The sequence below is a fragment of the Trachypithecus francoisi genome, unplaced genomic scaffold, assembly GCF_009764315.1.
Source record: "Trachypithecus francoisi isolate TF-2019V2 unplaced genomic scaffold, Tfra_2.0 Lachesis_group0, whole genome shotgun sequence".
NCBI lineage: Eukaryota > Metazoa > Chordata > Mammalia > Primates > Cercopithecidae > Trachypithecus > Trachypithecus francoisi.
The window spans coordinates 134,253,324-134,274,845 of NW_022681453.1; the positions used below are offsets into that span (position 1 = coordinate 134,253,324).

Here is a 21,522-nt window from a genome sequence, read left to right on the forward strand (position 1 = left end):
TCGGGCATGCGAGAATTCGGCTTTCCTTACTGGGGCCCACCGCTGTTGTCCGGGAGGTAGAGAAAGTGATCAGTCAACGGCCTCAGTGTGGCTTTTCTCTTTCCCTCGTTCCTCCCTCCAACAAAGGAGGTACGGAGAAGAAGCCTCCTAGCTCCCACGGAGGAGGAGCTCAGGAGTCAGGCGAACATCAAGTACTTACTGTGTGCTCGCCCCTCCACTCTGGGGAGGCTGGGGGTACAGGAGTGAAGGGGGCAGCCAGACCGCAGGCTGCTCCAAGTTCACCGTCATGTCCGTGGCGAGTAAGTGCGCACAGGCCTGAACAGGCAGGCAACCAAATGAGGATCTTGCCTCGTCCTTCCACCTCCTGGAAGGGCAGTGATGATCGACAGAGTTGTGGGTCGGAGAGGACCACCTCAGGCTGCCACCTCCCCAGTGGTTCTCGGCCTGGGGAGCTGCGCGTCCATCCGACCACCGCTCCTGTTTGGTCTTCACAGCTTCTCCGGGCCTGGGAGTACTTTCCTACATACCAGAGAATCCACCCGGAGAGCTAAGCCCGCCGCCCTCCCCTGGGGCAAGGTTCGGCCTACACTGCATCCCCGAGGTTAGCCCATCCTTCTGGGGGACCATCATACCAGGCTGCCTGGTGGCGGGGAGGACACCGCCAGAGCTTTAGCGAGAGGAACCACACATTTCAGTGAAGCAGAGAGGCTTTGGTGACACGTGGACACACCTAAGGCGCATAGTGTACTTCTCTGCACTGGTCATTCTGAGTTGTGAACTAGTCAGTCTAGCTAGTGGTCTCCTTGCTTCTAGAATCTCACAGAGGTTTCTTCTGTGCATTGAACTTCCCCAAACATCACGATGAATCACATGCAGTTCAAAACCCTCAGTGGCACTCCATTGTCTCCTAGAGATCAGGTTAAGTGGCCGGGCATTTGAGATTCTTCTTCACAATCTTACCCCACATTTCCAATCTTGGCTTCCTCATGCAAACTCTATACTGCAGTGGTTCCCAGTCTTAGTTACACAATAGAATCACCTGGGGAGCTTAAAAACAGAAACAAGGCCGCGCAGGTGGCTCACATCTATAAACCCAGCACTTTGGAAGCCCCAGGCAGGCAGAACACCTGAGGTCGGGAGTTTGAGACCAGCCTGACCAACATGGAGAAATCCCATATCTACTAAAAATACAGGAAAAAAAAAAAACAAAACCGCGAGTGTTTGGCTTTTACTCCCAAATTGTTTTTTTTTTTTTTTTTTTTTTTTGAGATGGAGTCTTGCTCTGTCGCCCAGGCTGGAGTGCAGTGGCGAGATCTCAGCTCACTGCAAGCTCCGCCTCCCGGGTTCACGCCATTCTCCAGCCTCAGCCTCCCGAGTAGCTGGGACCACAGGCGCCCGCCACCTCGCCCGGCTAATTTTTTGTATTTTTAGTAGAGACGGGGTTTCACCGTGTTAGCCAGGATGGTCTCGATCTCCTGACCTCGTGATCCGCCCGTCTCGGCCTCCCAAAGTGCTGGGATTACAGGCTTAAGCCACCGCGCCCGGCCCCCAAATTGTCTAATTTGATTGGTATGGGTATGTCATGGGCATCAGGATTTTTTTTTTTTTTTTTTTTTTTTGAGACAGAGTCTCGCTCTGTTGTTCAGGTGATTCTCCTGCCTCAACCTCCTGAGTAGCTGGGATTACAGGTGCCCACCATCTTGCCTGGCTGAATTTTTTATATTTTTAGTAGAGATGGGGTTTCACCATGTTAGACAGGCTGGTCTCAAACTCCTGACCTCAAGTTATTCACCCACCTAGGCCTCCCCAAGTGGCTGGGATTATAGGCATGAACCACCACAGCCAGCCACATCAGGATTTTTAAAAGACTATAACATGCTGCAAAGTTTGGGAATCACTGCTAGCCACCAAATAGTTGGGCTACTTGCTATTTCCCAGACATCATTGGCCCTTTCACTTTTAGGATACTTTCCATATCCTTCCTCCAATACTTTGCCCAACATCCTTCAATTCTATATTTAGGAAAGCTCATGCCACCTCTTCTAGCATACCTCTTTTTTTTTTTTTTTTTTTTTTTTTTTTTTTTTTTTTTTTTTGAGACGGAGTCTTGCTCTGCCGCCCAGGCTGGAGTGCAGTGGCCGGGTCTCAGCTCACTGCAAGCTCCGCCTCCTGGGTTTACGCCATTCTCCTGCCTCAGCCTCCCAAGCAGCTGGACTACAGGCGCCCGCCATGTCGCCCGGCTAGTTTTTTTTGTATTTTTTAGTAGAGACGGGGTTTCACCATGTTAGCCAGGATGGTCTCGATCTCCTGACCTCGTGATCCGCCCGTCTCGGCCTCCCAAAGTGCTGGGATTACAGGCTTGAGCCACCGCGCCCGGCCTAGCATACCTCTTTCTATTTGTGAATTTTGGGTTTGTTCAGTTTGGGTTTTGGTTAGGTTTGGTTTTGGTTTGGGGTTTTTTGGTTGGGGGGTATTTTTTGGTTTTGGAGATATTTTTGGTTTTGGTTTTGGATTTTTGTTTTGTTTTGTTTTTCTTTTTGTTTTGGCAGGTTATTTTGTTTTGTTGTTGTTGTTGCTGTTTTTGCCAACTACAAGGCATCTACTTCCAGAAAGTCTAGCCAGTTTCTTACATCAAAGAGAGCAAACCAAGGGATTAGTGAAGGAGAGGAGGATTTAAAAAAACTGAAAAGGTCCTTTTACACTTTGACCAGTCTTTCACTAGTTTTCATAAGCATCTCAGAATTTTGTTGTCATACATCTTCTTTTGATATCTTCACCATAGTCCTCAAAAGTCACATCAGTATGTTATCTTTCTTTCTTTCTTTTTTTTTTTATTGAGACGGAGTCTTGCTCTGTCGCCCAGGCCGGAGTGCAGTGGCCGGATCTCAGCTCACTGCAAGCTCCGCCTCCCGGGTTTACCGCCATTCTCCAGCCTCAGCCTCCCGAGTAGCTGGGACTACAGGCGCCCGCCACCTCGCCCGGCTAGTTTTTTGTATTTTTAGTAGAGACGGGGTTTCACCATATTAGCCAGGATGGTCTCGATCTCCTGACCTCGTGATCCGCCCGTCTCGGCCTCCCAAAGTGCTGGGATTACAGGCTTGAGCCACCGCGCCCGGCCATCTTTCTTTTTAAAATTGTTTCTTCTCTGTCTTCTATTTTTATATTTTTATCAGTTATACATTCACAGTGAAAAGAGCAGGCCTCACCGAGGCACAGTGGCTCACGCCTGTAATCCCAGCACTTTGGGAGTCCCAGGTAGGCAGATCACCTGAGACAAGAGTTCAAGACCAGCCTGACCAACATGGTGAAACCCCATCTCTACTAAACATACAAAAATTAGCTGGGCGTGGTGGTGCATGCCTGTAATCCCAGGTACTCTGGAGGCTGAGGCAGGAGAATCGCTTGAACCCGGGAGGTGGAGGTTGCAGTGAGCCAAGATTGTGCCACTGCACTTCAGCCTGGATAACAGAGCGAGACTCCATCTCAATAAAAAATAATAAAAATAAAATAAAAGAGCAGGCCGCTTTTCCCCTTCCACCTGACTTCTTCCCTAGAAACAACCACTTTTACAACTTTTACCTGATTATTTTGATGCCTATGCTTATATCTCTAAATAATGTTGGTATTGCTACTGCTTGTTGTTGGGGCTTTTTTCCCCTCAGTTTTATGCATGATCAGGTAAAATTTTTGAGACTGTGCTTGTCTGAAAACCTTTATCCTTAATATAGTTTGGCTGGGTATAAAATTATCAGCTAGAAATCATTTTCTACAGGGCATGGTGGCTCACACCTGTAATCCCAGCACTTTGGGAAGCCAAGACAGGAGGATCACCTGAGGTCAGGAGTTTGAGACCAGCTTGGCCAACATGGCAAAACCCTGTCTCTACCAAAAATGCAAAAATTAGCGAGGCGTGGTGGTGGAAACTTGTAATCTCAGCTACTCGGGAGGCTGAGGCGGGAGAATCGCTTGAACCCAGGAGGTGGAGACTGCAGTGAGCCAAGATCACGCCACTGCACTCCAGCCTCAGCGACAGAGGGAGACTGCATCTCAAAAAAAAAAAAAAAAAAAGTAGAAATCATTTTCCTTTAGAATTCTGAAGTTATTACTTCAGTGACTTCTGGCTTCCAGTACTGCTGCTGGGAATTCTGAAAACATTCAATCACCAATTTTATTTATATATATATATTTATTTATTTATTTATTTAGAGACAGAGTCTCACACTGTCGTCCAGGCTGGAGTGCAACGGCGCAATCTCGGTTCACTACAACCTCCGCCTCCTGGGTTCAAGCATCAGTCACCAATCTTTTTATAGGACTTCTTCTTTTTTTAATCTCTGGAAGCATGAAGAATCTTCTTTTCCTCTCCAGTGTTTTGAAATTACACAATGATCTGCTTTGATGTGGGCCCATTCATTGATTCCACTGGATACTGAGTGGGTTCTTTCAGTCTCAACACTCAAGCTCTTCAGTCTGGGAAAATATCTTGAATTATTTTATTGATGATTTTTTTTCCCATTTTCTTTCTCTCTCTCTTTTTTTAATCCAATTATTCCTATAATATAGGATTATTTAAACCTATATTGAACTTCCAGGACTGATCTCTGTGATATGATTTTCAAATCACTTCTCTCCTATTTTCCATCTTTTTTGGCCTTTTTTGCTCTAGTTTCTGGGAGAGTTTCTCAACTTTATCTTCCACTTCTTCTTAATGAGTTTTTTGTTTTTGATATCATACTTTAACTTTTCTAAGAGCTCTTTTTTATTCTATAAGCATTCCTTTGTTGGAGTACTCCATTGTCTTTTCATGATTACATATTTTTTATTATCTCCTTGCAGATGTTAATAGGGTTTTTTTTTTTTTTTCCTTTTGCATAGGCTCCATTCTCCACGATCCTTTTTCTGTTTCTGTTTTCTGTTTTGTTCCCCTTGTTATGGATTTTCCTCAGATGCTTAGCTACTCATTACTAACACTGGGGAACAAGATATCCATCAACAAAGAACTGATAATAAACTATGGTACATCCACATTGTGGGAAAATATGGAGCTGTACTAAGAAATGAGAAGTATCTCTACATAAGACTGTGGGCTAGGCCGGGCGCGGTGGCTCAAGCCTGTAATCCCAGCACTTTGGGAGGCCGAGATGGGCGGATCACGAGGTCAGGAGATCGAGACCATCCTGGCTAATACGGTGAAACCCCGTCTCTACTAAAAAATACAAAAAACTAGCCGGGCGATGAGGCGGGCGCCTGTAGTCCCAGCTACTCGGGAGGCTGAGACAGGAGAATGGCGTGAACCCGGGAGGCAGAGCTTGCAGTGAGCTGAGAGCCAGCCACTGCACTCCAGCCTGGGTGGCAGAGCAAGACTCCGTCTCAAAAAAAAAAAAAAAAAAAAAGACTGTGGGCTGAAGGCCAGGAAATATTGCTAAGTAAGAAAAATCTAGACGAGAACAGTGTTTATAGTGTGCTACCTTTGAAGTAAGTAGAAGTGGGTATTTTTATGTGTTTGCTTATGATTTCTGAAAGAAACAATGGAAAGAAAACTAAAAACTGAGATATGTAGTTATAAGAAGATAAGGGATAGAGGAGACCAGGAGGGAAGCTAGGCTTCTTTAAATATGCCTTGCTTTATAGTTTTAGCTTCATAATCATATATGTATTTAACATAATTGAGAAGTTGTATTTAAGTTTTTAAAAGTAGTTCCTAAAATTGAAAACAAACTGAGACAAACTAAACTTAACTGTATATCAAGTAGATAGCATAACTACACAAAAATTATTTCTAGTGACATTAAGACACAATATTTTGACTACAGGGATGTATTCTAAGGGAAAAAGATAACAAACAATAAAAATATTGAATTTCATAGTCATATTTTTACTAAGTAATACTGGCACACTATTTTAAAAACATTTATTTAAAAATATTGCTTAGTATTTTTATTACTTAGTAATAAGTGTAAATTAGAATAAGCAAATAATTAATTATGACAATGTGTCATTCAAAACCAAGATTTTCAATATAAGAGAAAAATACAAATATAAAATGAAAGAAGTTGAGGGAAAAAATCTGTAATCTGAAAACTGAATTAGAAATACCAGTATGGACTCATGATTTATTTCCTAACTCTATTCATTCTGTCCATCTTTGATATGATGTGATATTACTGGGCTCATTAACAATGTGCACCTCTGGCAACCAGGAAGTGATCTCTAAACAACATTCTTCTCTACAAGAAACCAAGACTCTAAAAAGAAAATTACTGATTCTAAGTCTGGGGCAGAAATGTACAAGCTGAGCCTGGGACATTTTGTTGTTCCAGAAAGCAAAGAAGCTACCAAAGAGTAATGGGATTGTGTCCAGGGATCCTGCAAGCAACTTAAATGGGCTTCCACTGTTCAAACATGAGAAAGTAAGCATTAAAAAGAAAAATCAGGGCCGGGCGCGGTGGCTCAAGCCTGTAATCCCAGCACTTTGGGAGGCCGAGACGGGCGGATCACGAGGTCAGGAGATCGAGACCATCCTGGCTAACACGGTGAAACCCCGTCTCTACTAAAAATACAAAAACTAGCCGGGCGAGATGGCGGGCGCCTGTAGTCCCAGCTACTGGGGAGGCTGAGGCAGGAGAATGGCGTAAACCCAGGAGGCGGAGCTTGCAGTGAGCTGAGATCCGGCCACTGCACTCCAGCCTGGGCGACAGAGCGAGACTCCGCCTCAAAAAAAAAAAAAAAAAGAAAAATCAGGCCTGGCATGGTGGTTTGACTAATCCCATGCCTGTAATCCCAGCACTTTAGGAGGCCAAGGTGGGGAGGGATCACCTGAGGTCAGTAATTTGAGACCAGCCTGGCCAACATGGTGAAACCCCATTTCTACTAAAAATATAAAAAATTAGTTAGGCGTGTGGCATGAGCCTGAAATCCCAGCTACTTGGGAGGCTGAGGCAGGAAAATCTCTTGAACCTGGGAGAGGGAGGTTGCAGTGAGCCGAGATCACGCCGTTGCACTCCAACTTGGGCAACAAGAGTGAAACACTTTCTCAAAAATCAATAAAGAGAGGCCGGGCGCGGTGGCTCAAACCTGTAATCCCAGCACTTTGGGAGGCCGAGACGGGTGGATCACGAGGTCAGGAGATCGAGACCATCCTGGCTAACACGGTGAAACCCCGTCTCTACTAAAAAATACAAAAAACTAGCCGGGCGAGTTGGTGGGCGCCTGTAGTCCCAGCTACTCGGGAGGCTGAGGCAGGAGAATGGCGTGAACCCAGGAGGCGGAGCTTGCAGTGAGCTGAGATCCGGCCACTGCACTCCAGCCTGGGCGACAGAGCGAGACTCCGTCTCCAAAAAAAAAAAAAAAAAATCAATAAAGAACAAAAATAAAAAGATTATCCTGAGCAGGGGTCTATGGATGTCATCAGATTGCTAAGAGGTTCATAATACATAAAAGGTTAAGAATCCCTACTCTCGATCTACCAATTCTAATTTTTGTATTTTTAGTAGAGATGAGGTTTCTCCATGTTGGCCAGGCTGATCTCGAACTTCTGGCCTCAAGTCATCTGTCCGCCTCGGCCTCCCAAAAAGGTGGGATTACAGGCATGAGTCATTGTGCCCGGCCTATTTCCCACTTTTCTAATAGCTTTCCAGCTTTCAGGCTTTTGTTGCTGTTGCCTTCTCTCCTGTTCTTCCTCTCCATATGCCTTTTAACAATTTAGTGGGATTTCAGGAGGGAGAAAAAAACAAATACTTGTTTTCAATTCACCAAAGTCCTACAATATTTTTTTAAATGGTTGAAAGTCCTGTCTTTTGGAGAATGTGCTCAATAATGCTTTTTCTCCCCATTCCACATCCCCACTCCCATACCTCCCTAGGCTTTTGTTCTCTGGCGCTCATGGCCTTAGACTGCAGAGACAGATCAAGGGGTGATTTGTCTGGGCAACTGCCTATGCTACTCACCTCTAACAAGCCCCAAAACATTACTGGAAAGCTAACAACATGAAGTAGTTTTATCTACCAAAACTCTGGAGAGAGTTTTATATGGGATTGGAAAGAGCATTTGGAAATACCAATTGGTTTGGAGGCTGGAGGCAGGAGTGATGGAGAACCAATCCAAAGGAGACGTTCACTAACAATAGAAGGTGACTCAACTGCTTTTCAACGGGAATCGGTCCTATTAGATGCAGGGTTCTGCTTGTGATAAGCAGTGTAAGGAGTCAGGTCTGAAATAAAATTCCCTGGACCACAGAGGAGAGGCTAATATTCCAGCAAAGTCTTTGTCCACTGCCTTTGCCCAGACACTGCTCAGTCTCTCCTCTGTAGACAGACTGAACACAAATTTTAAAGTATTAATTTCAAAGGATAAGAAAAGGATAAGAAAATCACCCAACCAGGGTGTCCACAGGTCTCTACCTTCTGAGTCTGTGGCTTATCCGTTACTATAATATCTTGAGGGCATTGTCTTGCCCCACCTATCTTTCTGCTTCTCACATGTGGTGGTTGGTTGAAGGAAAGGTAAGCTCTTCTCATTTGAAAGTATCCAAGGACCAATTTTAATAACACTGAATAACTGAAAGTTGTCAGATAATCTTAGGGATGTAAGCAGGCCAGAATCATCACTGTCAAAAACATCAGCAGGCTGGGCATGGTGGCTCACACCTGTAATCCCAGCACTTTGGAAGGCCGAGCTGGGTGGATCACTTGAGGTTAGGAGTTCAAGACCAGCCTGGCCAACGTGGTGAAACCCCATCTCCAGTAAAAATACAAAAATTAACAGCCGGGTGCTGTGGGTGACTCATGCCTGTAATACCAGCACTTTGGAAGGCCAAGGTGGGCAGATCACCTGAGGTCGGGAGTTCAAGACCACCCTGACCACATGGAGAAATCCCGTCTCTACTAAAAATACAAAATTAACTGGGCGTGGTGGCACATGCCTGTAATCCCAGGTACTCAGGAGGCTGAGGCAGGAGAATCACTTGAACCCAAGAGGCAGAGGTTGCAGTGAGCCAAGATCCCACCATTGCACTCCAGCCTGGGCAATGAGAGCGAAACTCCATCTCAAAACATAAAAAATTTTAAAAATTAAAAAAAAAAAAATTAGCTGGGCGTGATGGCAGGTGCCTGTAATCGCAGCTACTTGGGAGGCTGAGGCAGGAGAATCACTTGAACCCAGGAGGCAGAGGTTGCAGTGAGCTGAGGTCACGCCAGCCTGGGTAATAGAGCATGACTCTGTCTAAAAAAAAAAAAAACAACAACAAAAACAAAAACAAAAAACCAAAAAAACAAAATCAACAGAAACAAATGCCTATTGAGTTATGCCATGGTAGCCACTATACCAAGGGAAGACCACAGACCAAACTCTATGTACCCAGATAGCTAACCAAGTAAAAAAGACAACTACTTACATGATCAGGAGCATGCAGTACAGAAATAAATATCAGTTGATTTTTTTTTAAAGAGAAGAACTTAAATAATGCAAGTACAAGAGGAAGGACAATTTATCTTCACTCAACATTTCTGAAGCACTATTCTTTAAATTCCTTATGATAATGTAAGTTGTTCTTAAAACAGTCTTCTAAGAAGGGTATTAATACCTGTATTTTACAGAAAGGAAAACTAAAGAAATTAAAAGTTAAGCAATCTGCTATATAACCAGTTGGTCAAAAGGCTAACGCTAGAAAATAGAGACAAGTTCAGAATAGGCTTGGCTGTGTGTCTCCTGGACCCTGAGCTTAGTCCATCCTGGATTCTGATGCTCTAGGATGATGTCACTGGAGACCACTGGGAGCATTATCTATTACATATGCTTAGAAGCAGACAGGTTTATACAGCAGCAACAACAACAACAAAACAAACAAACAAACAAAAACACTGAAGCAGAAGTTGTTTTCCATTTCAACTTCAGTGGAACTGATTCTTACCTTGTATAAGGGTAAGAATCTGAGGATGCCAATGAGGTGTGTCACATATGACACTAATCTATCGTGATAACATAGGAGGGGCAGCATGGACTATTTACAGTCCAACCTTGAGATACACACACATATATATATGCCCTCACACAGACACCTTCGCCCACACAGAGAATTGCACATTCTTGAAAATGTATACATACACAAAGAGTAAACCAATGAACATGCTCACTCAGGTCCGTGCAGCTGCAACACACACACACACACACACACACACACTACTCTGTCTTGATTTCCCCATTTTGAATGAGCACAGCCATTCATCTATGAACCCATCAATGCTCTATCTGAGCCCCGTCCTTAGCAGAAGCTACTTCTCTCAGTCTCTGAGCCAGCCCTGAGAGGGCAGATATATAATCAGTAGCCTTCACACTCACAGTCCTAACTACCTACTACACCCACATGGATGGGCTAATTCTGGTACCTCCCATACCCTTAGAACAGTGGTTCTCAACCAAGGGTGATTTTTACCCCAGGGAATATTTGGCAAAGTCTATAAACATTTTCAATTGTCATAATTCTGCAGGAAGGGGAAAGGGTTCTTCTGGCATCTGTTAGGTGGTGGCCAGGGATGCTGCTAAACAGTCTAGAACGGACAGGTCAGTACTCCACAACGAGTTATTCAGCCGAAAATGTCAGTAAGGCCAAGGTTTGGAAACCTTGTCTTAGGAGGAGCAATGGGCAACTGTCCTGCCCTTAGCCACTGCTAATAAACCACTTAGGCTGCTTCCTCCGAGATAACTGGCCATGGATACCAGGGACACAGCTACTTGGACCTGAGTGGGCAGGCGCCTATCCCTAGGGCAGCCAATATGCAGATTATCCATTTTCCCCTGAGGCAAACTGGTGAGAAAGCTATGCCAACAGAGACCAGAGCAATTTTCTGGACCAGACCATCTCTCAGCAATTTGAACTGCAGGTTAGGGGCAACTGGTAGTGGCAGCAAAAGATGAAAAACAATGAAAGAGCAACTACAGGGGCCACAGAACCAGATTCAGCTGAAGCCATCAGGTCAAGAAAAAAATACAGAGTGAAGGCAGTTGCTTGGGAAAGCAGCAGAAGTGATTGAAGTTGATGAGGAGGGACTGGGGCACCGTGCTATTAGATGATCTATTAGCACAAGTCAATGAGCCATCCTGGGCAACATGGTGAAACCCTGTCTCTACCAAAAAGACAAAAAATTAGCCAGGGGTGGTGGCATGCACCTGTGCTCCCAGCTACTCAGGAGGCTGAGGTGGGAGGATCGCTTGAGCCTGGCAGGTGGAGGTTGTAGTGAACCAAGATCATGCCACTGCACTCCAGCTTGGGTGACAGAGTAAGACCTCGTTTAAAAAAAAAAAAAGTCAAGGAGAACCAAGCTGTCCTGGGGGAGCATCTACCTTGTTCCCAAGCTGTAGGAGGCCTGGTTGCAAGGTGGTTTCTGCAAACTTGTGAGTCCTACTTCCCTTGTCGGTGCCTGTGACTTGATGATAGACTCTCTTGTGGGCTGAATTGTTTCCCCCAGTAAGGATATGTTGAAGTCTTCACTCCCTGTACCTCAGAATATGGCCTTATTTGCAAGTAGGGTTGTTGCAGGTATAATTAGTTAAAATGAAATCATTCTGGAGTAGGAGGAGCCCCTAATGTAATATAACTTGTATCCTTATAAGAAAATGGCCATGTGCATACACAGAGAAACAGAGAGAATGCCACGTGAAGATGGAGGCAGAGATTAGAGTGATGCATCTGCAAGCCAACCATTGCCAGCTGTCACCAAAAACCAGGAGAGAGGTGTGGAATAGATTCTCCCTCAGAGCCCTCAGAAACAACGAATCCTGCCAACACCTTAATTTTGGACTTCTAGCCTCCAGAACTGTGAGAGAATAAGTATCTGTTGTTTGAAGCCACCCATTTGTGGTACTCTGTTACAGTAGGCCTAGCAAACTAACACAGACCCCATTACCCATAGTAACCCAAGTGCATCCCTGTTCCTGATAATATTTCAGCCATTGCCCTCGAGTTTATAAGGCTCTAGGACGCTGGCTGTCTTCTGACCATGCCCCTCCATAAGGGATGAGGAGTCTACCAGCCCAAGGGGATGTGCCCATCTAGAGTCCACACCTAGCTTCTAGAACACGTTTGCGGTACCTAGACCCCAAAATTCCCTGCCAAAACAGCTCTGAGACTTATTTAAGAGTATGGTCAGGCCTGGTTTTTGTGTCTATCTTTCTGAGAGTGAGCCACGTACCAGTGCACATACCCCCAGTTTCAACAGTTGACCAAGGGCCAGCTATTTGCCAGCAACTAGGGAAGCTGTGGACAGAACTTGGACTTATGGCCTGGGGTGGCCACACACATATGTATCTTATTCTGTAGGACAGAGGTAAGGCTATGAAGAGAAAGGGAGCAGGCTGTGGGCTCTGGATCTCCATTTGAACTCTTGCCCCAGCTCCCAGGACAATCAGGAGTAGACCTATCACTCTTACCCCCACAGGTCAGGATTAATGTCCAACGAATGGGTCCTGGGCATCTTTATGCATCATTCTGTTCCTCCTGTAGGCCCCAGCCACAGAAGGGACTGCTGCCTCTTTCTCTTTCGGTGCTCTGACCCGTCCCCCTCTAGGTGGCGCTCTACACAACCAACCTCAGCAGCTGGGTCAACTCCTGCTCCCCGCTTCCTTCTTCCCCTTCATTATCACCTCCACAAAGGGGTTCTGCACCAGATTTCTTAAGAATCTTGGCCTACTCCTGTAACTGGGGCCCCCAGATGTCTGAAAACAGAGGTCACATTCAGCTGTCTACAGAGGTCAGGCAAATATCCCAACTAAATGTGTCTGGCCAGGTAGGTGTAAGTGCCCAGGAGAGGTAAGGTCTACAGCAAACTGGGACAGCCAGGCTCCTTCTAAAGTGGCGCCAGCTAATTGTTGCCATGGAGATGGTGGGCTTGATGTCAAAAAAAACTTTTGATTTTCTGATAGAGACTGGAAAACTTGATTTAATTATGTGAAAGTTCCTGTTCAACTAATTCAAAATTTCGGCACAGTGTCTACCACATAAAACTCAGCCACAGACAGGCCAGAGAGGTTGGCAAGTTTATTACCACAAATAAAACCAAATACCTCTATTAGATCTAGTTGACAAGCTGAGGAAGCCTGAAGCTATCCTACGCCTTGTTTGCCCTGACCTTACGGAACTCCAGTTTGAAGAACTAGTGGTATTTTCATGAATTGTTATTTTTGTGGCCTGATGTGACATTCCCACTTCCTTCTATCTGGCAAATTCCAAAAGCTTGTGATGAGTCCTTTATGACTCGTCTTTATCATTACCTCCCATGTGTAAACCTGGACTGTCCCAGATAGCCAGCCTAGCCTCTCCATTTTCACCACTCCCTGCTCAATACTCCTTATTCATGCCCTATTAAAGCCCTTATCACATCATTTTATAACTGTCATCTGTCACTAGACAGTGAGCACCTCAAAGTCTAGGATTTTATCTTGTTCATTCTATGTTCCTAGCTCCCTGGCACTTTGCTGACACAATGCTTGTGGAATGAATGAATAAACAGCATAGATCAGTAATTAAACCAAAGTCAGGAAGCTACTGGATATAATTACAAATTAGTATTCATGACAATAAGCTTATCATCATAAGAGCTTAGGACTGGAGGAAAATAATTTTCAGCAGGATGGCTAAGGAATTTGCATTTGACCTGGGAAACTAATTCTTATAGGGAAGGAGAGGAAAAAGGAAGAATAGTCTGGAAATGAAACTAAAGGCCCAAAGGTCAGATAGTCTGCAGTGGTCTCTGATGGTGAGAATGGTAGGGGTGGCAAGTAAGACAACAAATGAAATAAAATAATTATAATAAAGTTTTCTTAAAGGGGAACTATGAGGAGAGAGTTGTGTAGGGACAACTGAGGTGGTATGATGATAAGAATAAGAAAGTGCTTCCAGGACTCTGCTGACAGCCATCTTGAACCACTGCCACACTTGTAAAGGTGTTTGTTTCCTATGGTGACATCATTGTTGCTTCTTTTCCCTAGCTTCAGTCCTGCAGGGACTTGTTACACCAGGAGCTGCTGCTTCCATTTAGGTATGCCGCCACCGTGCGGTGGGAGTGTGCAGCTACATGACTTACTGGCAGGCTCTGGATGGAAATTGCACTCAAGCTTAGCACGTTTACAGATCCAACTTTAATGACTTCTAAATATCATATAGAGATTTATCTTTACATTAGCTGAGGTCAAGCAAAGAAGACCATACGCAACTCGGTTCATAATCAATCAGGCCCTCCCTCCTTCATGTGTATTCCTTCTGTATTCCTCCTCTTTAGGGACAGAGATTTATTCATCTTTGCTTTCTCCATAGGGCCTTACATACTGCAGGTGCTTTTAAAAAAAATCTCTTCTTAGTGGACTTATATAAAGATGACATAGCAAGGTTTTTTAAAGTTCCAAAAACATGTTATCACTTTTTCAGAAAAGAGTAAAAACTTGTCACCCATAATTCCATCACCCTAAAACGGTGACTATTGATGATTAGCAAACAATTCAAAAGAACTATCCTTGGCCAGGCGCAATGGCTCACACCTGTAATCCCAACATTTTTGGAGACTGAGGCGGGCGGATCACTTGAGGTCAGGAGTTCGAGACCAGCTTGGCCAACATGGCCAAACTCCGTCTCTACTAAAAATACAAAAATAGCCAGGAGTGGTGGTGCATGCCTATAATCCCAGCTACTCAGAAGGCTGTGATCCCCACTACTCAGACGGCAGGAGAATGACTTGAACCCAGGCAGTGGAGGTTGCAGTGAGCCAAGATCGCGCCACTACACTCCAGCCTGGGTGACACAGCGAGACTCTGTTTTGTTGTTTTTTTTTTTTCCAAAAAAACAAAACAAAAGATCTAGCTTTGTTTTTACTCTCCATGGACCATTAGCCATAAGGAATTGCTGGACACTATATGATATGGAAAGAGATTTATTTCGGGTTAAGTGAAGGAAATTTAAAGCAGATTAAAATGCTTTTGGTTTTAAGTAAGAGAGAACCTGACTCAAATTAGCTTAAATGGAGATGTACTGGCTCATGTAATGAAAAATGTGGGATTCAGACACAGTGTTTCCAGAGCTTCACTCAGGAAGATTCGGTCTTCATGGTGGCAATATGCTAGTTAGAAAAGATGTATGTGCCAGAGTAAAGCCCTCCTCTTCATGACATTTGACTCCCTCCCCATCTCCTTGCCAATTAAACCCATTCAACTAGCTTAATGTGTGCAGAGCCAGCTCATTCAGCCTCCCTGTCTCTTCATTGTTAGATATGATTAGTCAACCAAGAGACTCCACACATTTGAGGAAAAACTATTCATGAAAGACAAAGATAAATAAACATAAAAAATATGGCCCGAGAAGTAATAGAGATGGTCTTGGAAATAGAAAAAAATTACAAAAATTAGCCAGGCGTGGTGGCGGGCACCTGTAATCCCAGCAACTCTGGAGGCTGAGGCAGGAGAATCACTTGAAACCAGAAGGTGGAGGTTGCGCTGAGCCGAGATCCTACCACTGCACTCCAGCCTGGGTGAAAGAGCGAAACTTTGTCTCAAAAACAAAACAAAACAAAAAACCCCATACTTTCTTTTTTTTTTTTTTTTTTTTTGAGACGGAGTCTCGCGCTGTCACCCAGGCTGGAGTGCTGTGGCCGGATCTCAGCTCACTGCAAGCTCCGCCTCCCGGGTTCACGCCATTCTCCTGCCTCAGCCTCCCGAGTAGCTGGGACTACAGGCGCCGCCACCTCGCCCGGCTAGTTTTTTGTAGTTTTTAGTAGAGACGGGGTTTCACCGTGTTAGTCAGGATGGTCTCGATCTCCTGACCTCGTGATCCGCCCGTCTCGGCCTCCCAAAGTGCTAGGATTACAGGCTTGAGCCACCGCGCCCGGCCAAAACCCCATACTTTCAAAACACAGAACCACTGGGCACAGTGGCTCACACCTATAATCCAAGTATTTTGGGAGGTCTAAGCAGGTGAATCACTTGAGGTCAGGAGTTCAACACCAGCCTGGGCAACATGGCGAAACCCTATCTCTACAAAAACTACAAAAATTCACTGGGCATAGTGGCGTGTGCCTGTAGTTCCAGCTACTCAGAAGTCTGAGGTGAGAGGATAGCTTAAGCCCAGGAAGTTGAGGCTGCAGTGGGCTGAGATTGTGCCACTGTACTCTAGCCTGGGCAACAGAGCAAGACCCTGTCTCAAAACAAAAATGAACAAACAAAAACAACAACAACAACAACAATAAAATGCAGTACCATTTACAACCACTTCAAGGAAAATAAGGTACTTGGATATTCATTTGATATGATTTGAATGTTTGTGTCCCTCCAAAATTCATACTGAAAATTCCCAACACAGTATTAGTAAGAGGCAGGGCCTTTATGAGGTGATTGGGTCATGACTAATCCCATCCATGAGGGATTAGCCTTATAAAAGGGTTTGAGTGAGTCTGTTAGTCCTCTTTGCCCTTCTACATTTCCACCATGTGAGGATGTAGCAAAGAGGTGCCGTTGATGAAGCAGAGAGCAAGTCATCACCAGACACTAAATCTGCTGGTGCCTTGATCTTGGACTTCCCAACCTCCAGAACTGTGATAAATAAATTTCTATTTATTTTTATTTTGATATATGTATGTATGTATTGAGACATAGTCTTACTTTGTCACCCAGGCTGGAGTTCAGTGGTACAACCTTGGCTGACTGCAACCTCTGCCTCCCTGGCTCAGGTGATTCCCCTGCCTCAGCCTCCCGAGTAGCTGAGATTACAGGCATGCACCACCATGCCCAGCTAATTTTGTATTTTTAGTAGAGACAGGGTTTCACCATGTTGGCCAGGCTGGTCTCGAACTCCTGACCTCAGGTGATCCACCCACCTCAGCCTCCCAAAGTGTTGGGATTACAGGCGTGAGCCACTGCACCCAGCCTTAAATTTCTATTATTTACAAATTACCCAGTCTAAGGTATTTCTTTATAGCAGCCTTAATAGACCAATATAATGTTTTATTTTTATTTTATTTTTTATTTTTATTTTTTGGAGACAGAGTCTTGTTCTATCCCCCAGGCTGAAGTGCAGTGGCATGATCTCGGCTCACTGCAACCTCTGCCTCCCCGGTTCAAGTGATTCTCATGCCTCAGCCTCTTGGGTAGCTGGGACTACAAGCACACACCACCACACCCAGCTAATTTATATATATTTTTTTTTTTTTTGATTTTTTTTTTTTTTTTTTGAGACTGAATTTCACTCTTGTTGCCCAGGCTGGAGTGCAATGGCATGATCTTGGCTCACTGCAACCTCTGCCTCTTGGGTTCAAGCCATTCTCCTGCCTCAGCCTCCCAAGGAGCTGGGATTGCAGGCATGTGCCACCATGCCCTGCTAATTTCGTATTTTTAGTAGAGACAGGGTTTCTCTATGTTGGTCAGGCTGGTCTTGAACTCCTGACCTCAGGTGATCCACCTGCCTCGGTCTCCCAAAGTGCTGGGATTACAGGCGTGAGTCACTGCGCCTGGCCCTAATTTTTATATTTTTAGTTGAGACAGGATTTTGCCATGTTGGCCAGGCTGGTCACGAACTCCTGACCTCAGGTGATCCACCTGCCTTGGCCTCCCAAAGTGCTGGGATTATAGGTGTGAGTCACTGCTCCTTGCCTAAGATAATATTTTTAAAAATAATTTATTGGCTGGGTGAGGTGGCTCATGCCTGTAATCCCAGCACTTTGGGAGGCCGAGGTGGGCAGGTCATGAGGTCAGGAGATTGAGACCATCCTGGCCAACTTGATGAAACCCTGTCTCTACTAAAAATACATACAAAATTAGCTGGACATGGTGGCATGTGCCTATAATCCCAGCTACTCGGGGGCTGAGGCAGGAGAATCACTTGCACCTGGTAGTCAGAGGTTGCAGTGAGCCAAGATCACACCACAGCACTCCAGCCTGGCGACAGAGCAAGATTCCATCTCAAAATAAATAAATAAATAAATTAATTAATTAATTTATTTATTTATTTATTGAGGTGAAATTCACATAACTTAAAATTAACCATTGGCCGGGCACGGCGGCTCAAGCCTGTAATCCCAGCACTTTGGGAGGCCAAGACGGGCGGATCACGAGGTCAGGAGATCGAGACCATCCTGGCTAACACGGTGAAACCCCGTCTCTACTAAAAATACAAAAAACTAGCTGGGCGAGGTGGCGGGCGCCTGTAGTCCCAGCTACTCGGGGGCTGAGGCAGGAGAATCGCGTGAACCCGGGAGGCAGAGCTTGCAGTGAGCTGAGATCCGGCCACTGCACTCCAGCCTGGCGACAGAGCGAAACTCCGTCTCAAAAAAAAAAAAAAAAAAAAAAAAATTAACCATTGTATTTATTTCATTTTATTTATTTATTTATTTATTTATTTATTTATTTATTTATTTATTGTTTTGAGACAGGGGTCTTAGTCTGTTGCCCAGGCTGGAGTGTGGTGGCGCAGTCCTGGTTCACTGTAGCCTCTGCCTCCCAAGTTCAAGTGATTCTCATGCCTCAGCCTCTAGAGTAGCTGGGATCACAGGTTCACATCACCATGCCTTGCTGGCTTTTGTAATTTTAGTAGAGATGGGGTTTCACCATGTTGACTGGGCTGGTCTCGAACTTCTGACCTCAGGTGATCCACCCACCTCAGCCTCCCAAAGTGCTGGGATTACAGGCGTGAGCCACTGTGCCAGCCTAACCATTTCATTTGATTTTTATTATTTTTTTAAGATGGAGGCTTACTCTGTTGCCCAGGCTGGAGTGCATTGGCGTGATCTCAGCTCACTGCAACATCCACCTCCTGGGTTCAAGTGATTCTCCTGCCTCAGCCTCCTAAGTAACTGAGACTACAGGGAGTCCAATATTTGTATTTTTAGTAGAGACAGGGTTTCACTATGTTGGCCGGCTGGTCTTGAACTCCTGACCTCAGGTGATCCACTCCCATCAGCCTCCCAAAGTACTGGGATTACAGGCATGAGCCAACACACCTGGTCCAGCCCAACCATTTTATTTTATATTATTTATTTATTTATTTTTGAGACAAAGTCTTGCTCTGTCACCCAGGCTGGAGTGCAGTGGCATGATGTCAGCTCCACTGCAACCTCTGCCTCCTGTGTTCAAGCAATTCCCCTGCCTCAGCCTCCCAAGTAGCTGGGATTATAGGCGTGCACCACCTCGCCCAGCTAAGTTTTTGTATTTTTAGTAGAGATGGTGTTTCGCCATACTGGCCAGGCTGGTTCCAAACTCCTGACCTCAAGTGATCTGCCCGCCTTGGCCTCCCAAAATGCTGGGATTACAGGCTTGAGCCACCGCACGCAGCCCTAACTATTTTAAAATGAACAATTCAGTGGCATTCAATACATTCACCATGTTAGGCAACCACTACCTCTACCTAGCTCTAAAGCATTTCCATCACTCTATGATAAAACCCCTTACCCATTAAGCTGTTCCTTCCATTCCCTCTCCCCTTTGCCATTGACAACCATCAATCTGCATTCTATCTCCATGATTTTTTTTTTTTTTTGAGATAGGATCTCACTCTGTCACCCAGGCTGGAGTGCAGTGGCGCTATCTCAACTCACTGCAACCTGTCTCCCAGGTCAACCAATTCTCCTGCCTCAGCCTCCCAAGTAGCTGAGACTACAGATGCCTGCCATCATGCCTGGCTATTTTTTGTATTTTTAGTAGACACCAGGCTTCGCCATTTTGGCCAGGCTGGTCTCTAACTCCTGACCCCGGGCGATCAGCCCACCGTGGCCTGCCAAAGTGCTGGGATTACAGGCGTGAGCCACCAAGCCCGGCCCTGTCTCTATGAATTTATCGATTCTAGATATTTCAAGTATACAGAGTCGTATAATATGTGACCTTTTTTGTCTGGATTCTTTCATAATGTAGCATAATGCTCTGGAGTTTCAGCCATGTTGTAGTATGCATCAGTACTTCATTTCTTTTTATAGCTGAATAATATTCCACAGTATTTATATACCAAAATTTGTTTATCTATTAATCTGTTGAGGGACATTTAGGCTGTTTCCACCTTTTGGCTATTGTGAATGGTGCTACTATAAACACATGTATACGCACGCCTGTTTATGTTTTCAGTTCTTTGGGGTATACACCTAGAAGTGGAATTGTAGAATCATATGGTAATTTTGTTTAACTTTTTGGAAAAATATCAAACTGTACCCAAAGTGGTTGCACCATTTTGCATTTCCACCAGCAAAATGTGAGAGTTCTAGTTTCTCCATATCCTTGCCAATACTTTTTTTTTTTTTTAAAACATAGCTATCCTAATACATGGGAAGTGACATTCATTGTGGTTTTTATTTGCATTTCCCTAATGATTAGTGATGTTGAGCATCTTTTCATGTATTTATTAGTCATTTGGGTATCTTTGGAGAAATGGCTATTCAAGCCCTTTGTCCATTTTTAATTGGGTTGTTTGGTTTTGCTGTTGAGTTGTAGGAGTTCATTATGTATTCTGGATATTAATCACTTACCTGATACATGATTTGCAAAGATTTTCTCCCATTCTGTGGGTTGCCTTTTCATTCTCTTCATGGTGTCCTTTGATACACAAAAGTTTTTCATTTTATGAAGTCCAATTCACCTATTTTTTTCTTGACTAAAAAGTAGAAACAACTGAAATGTTCGCCAACTCATGAACAGATAAACAAAATGTGGTATATAATGGGATATATTCAGCCATAAAACGAATGAAGTACAAACACATACAACATGGATGAACCTGGGAAACTTTATGCTAAGTGAATACAGTCAGATACGAAAGGGAAATATTGTATAATTCTATGCATGTGAGGTACACAGAATAGTCATTTTCGTTCTTTTTTTTTTTTTTTTTTTTGAGACGGAGTCTTGCTCTGTTGCCCAGGCTGGAGTGCAGTGGTGGGATCTCAGCTCACTGCAAGCTCCGCCTCCCGGGTTCACGCGATTCTCCTGCCTCAGCCTCCCGAGTAGCTGGGACTACAGGCGCCCGTCACCTCGCTCGGCTAGTTTTTTTGTATTTTTTAGTAGAAACGGGGTTTCACCATGTTAGCCAGGATGGTCTCGATCTCCTGACCTCATGATCCGCCCGTCTCGGCCTCCCAAAGTGCTGGGATTACAGGCTTGAGCCACCGCGCCCGGCCTAAAACGAATAGTTTAAGGACAGAATCTAAATGTATAAAAGTAACCAATGGAAAGAAAACCAGTGATACAACCAAAGTTATGGTAAAAAAAAAAAAGAAAAGGAGAAATGGGGTGGTATCAATTAGCTGAATCCTTATTAATCATAATAAACAATAAGTAGACAATGCCTACAGTTGATAAATTAAGAATTAGCAATATACAGAAATATATATGAAACCAAAATAACTAATGAAAGAAAAGGTGCCTGTAATCCCAGCACTTTAGGAGGCAGAGGCAGGCAGATCATTTGAGTCCTGGAGTTTGAGACCAGTAGTGAGACCTCATCTCTACAAAAAAACCCCAGAAAAATTAGCTAGGTGTGGTGGTGCATGCCTGTATTTCCAGCTACTTCAG

General features: G+C 44.5%; 1 pseudogene; it reads left to right on the plus strand.

Moving 5' to 3' along the window:
* The first annotated feature begins 378 nt into the window (after window positions 1-378).
* LOC117078567 overlaps window positions 379-21,522 on the plus strand; it is a 28,679-nt pseudogene continuing 7,535 nt past the window's right edge.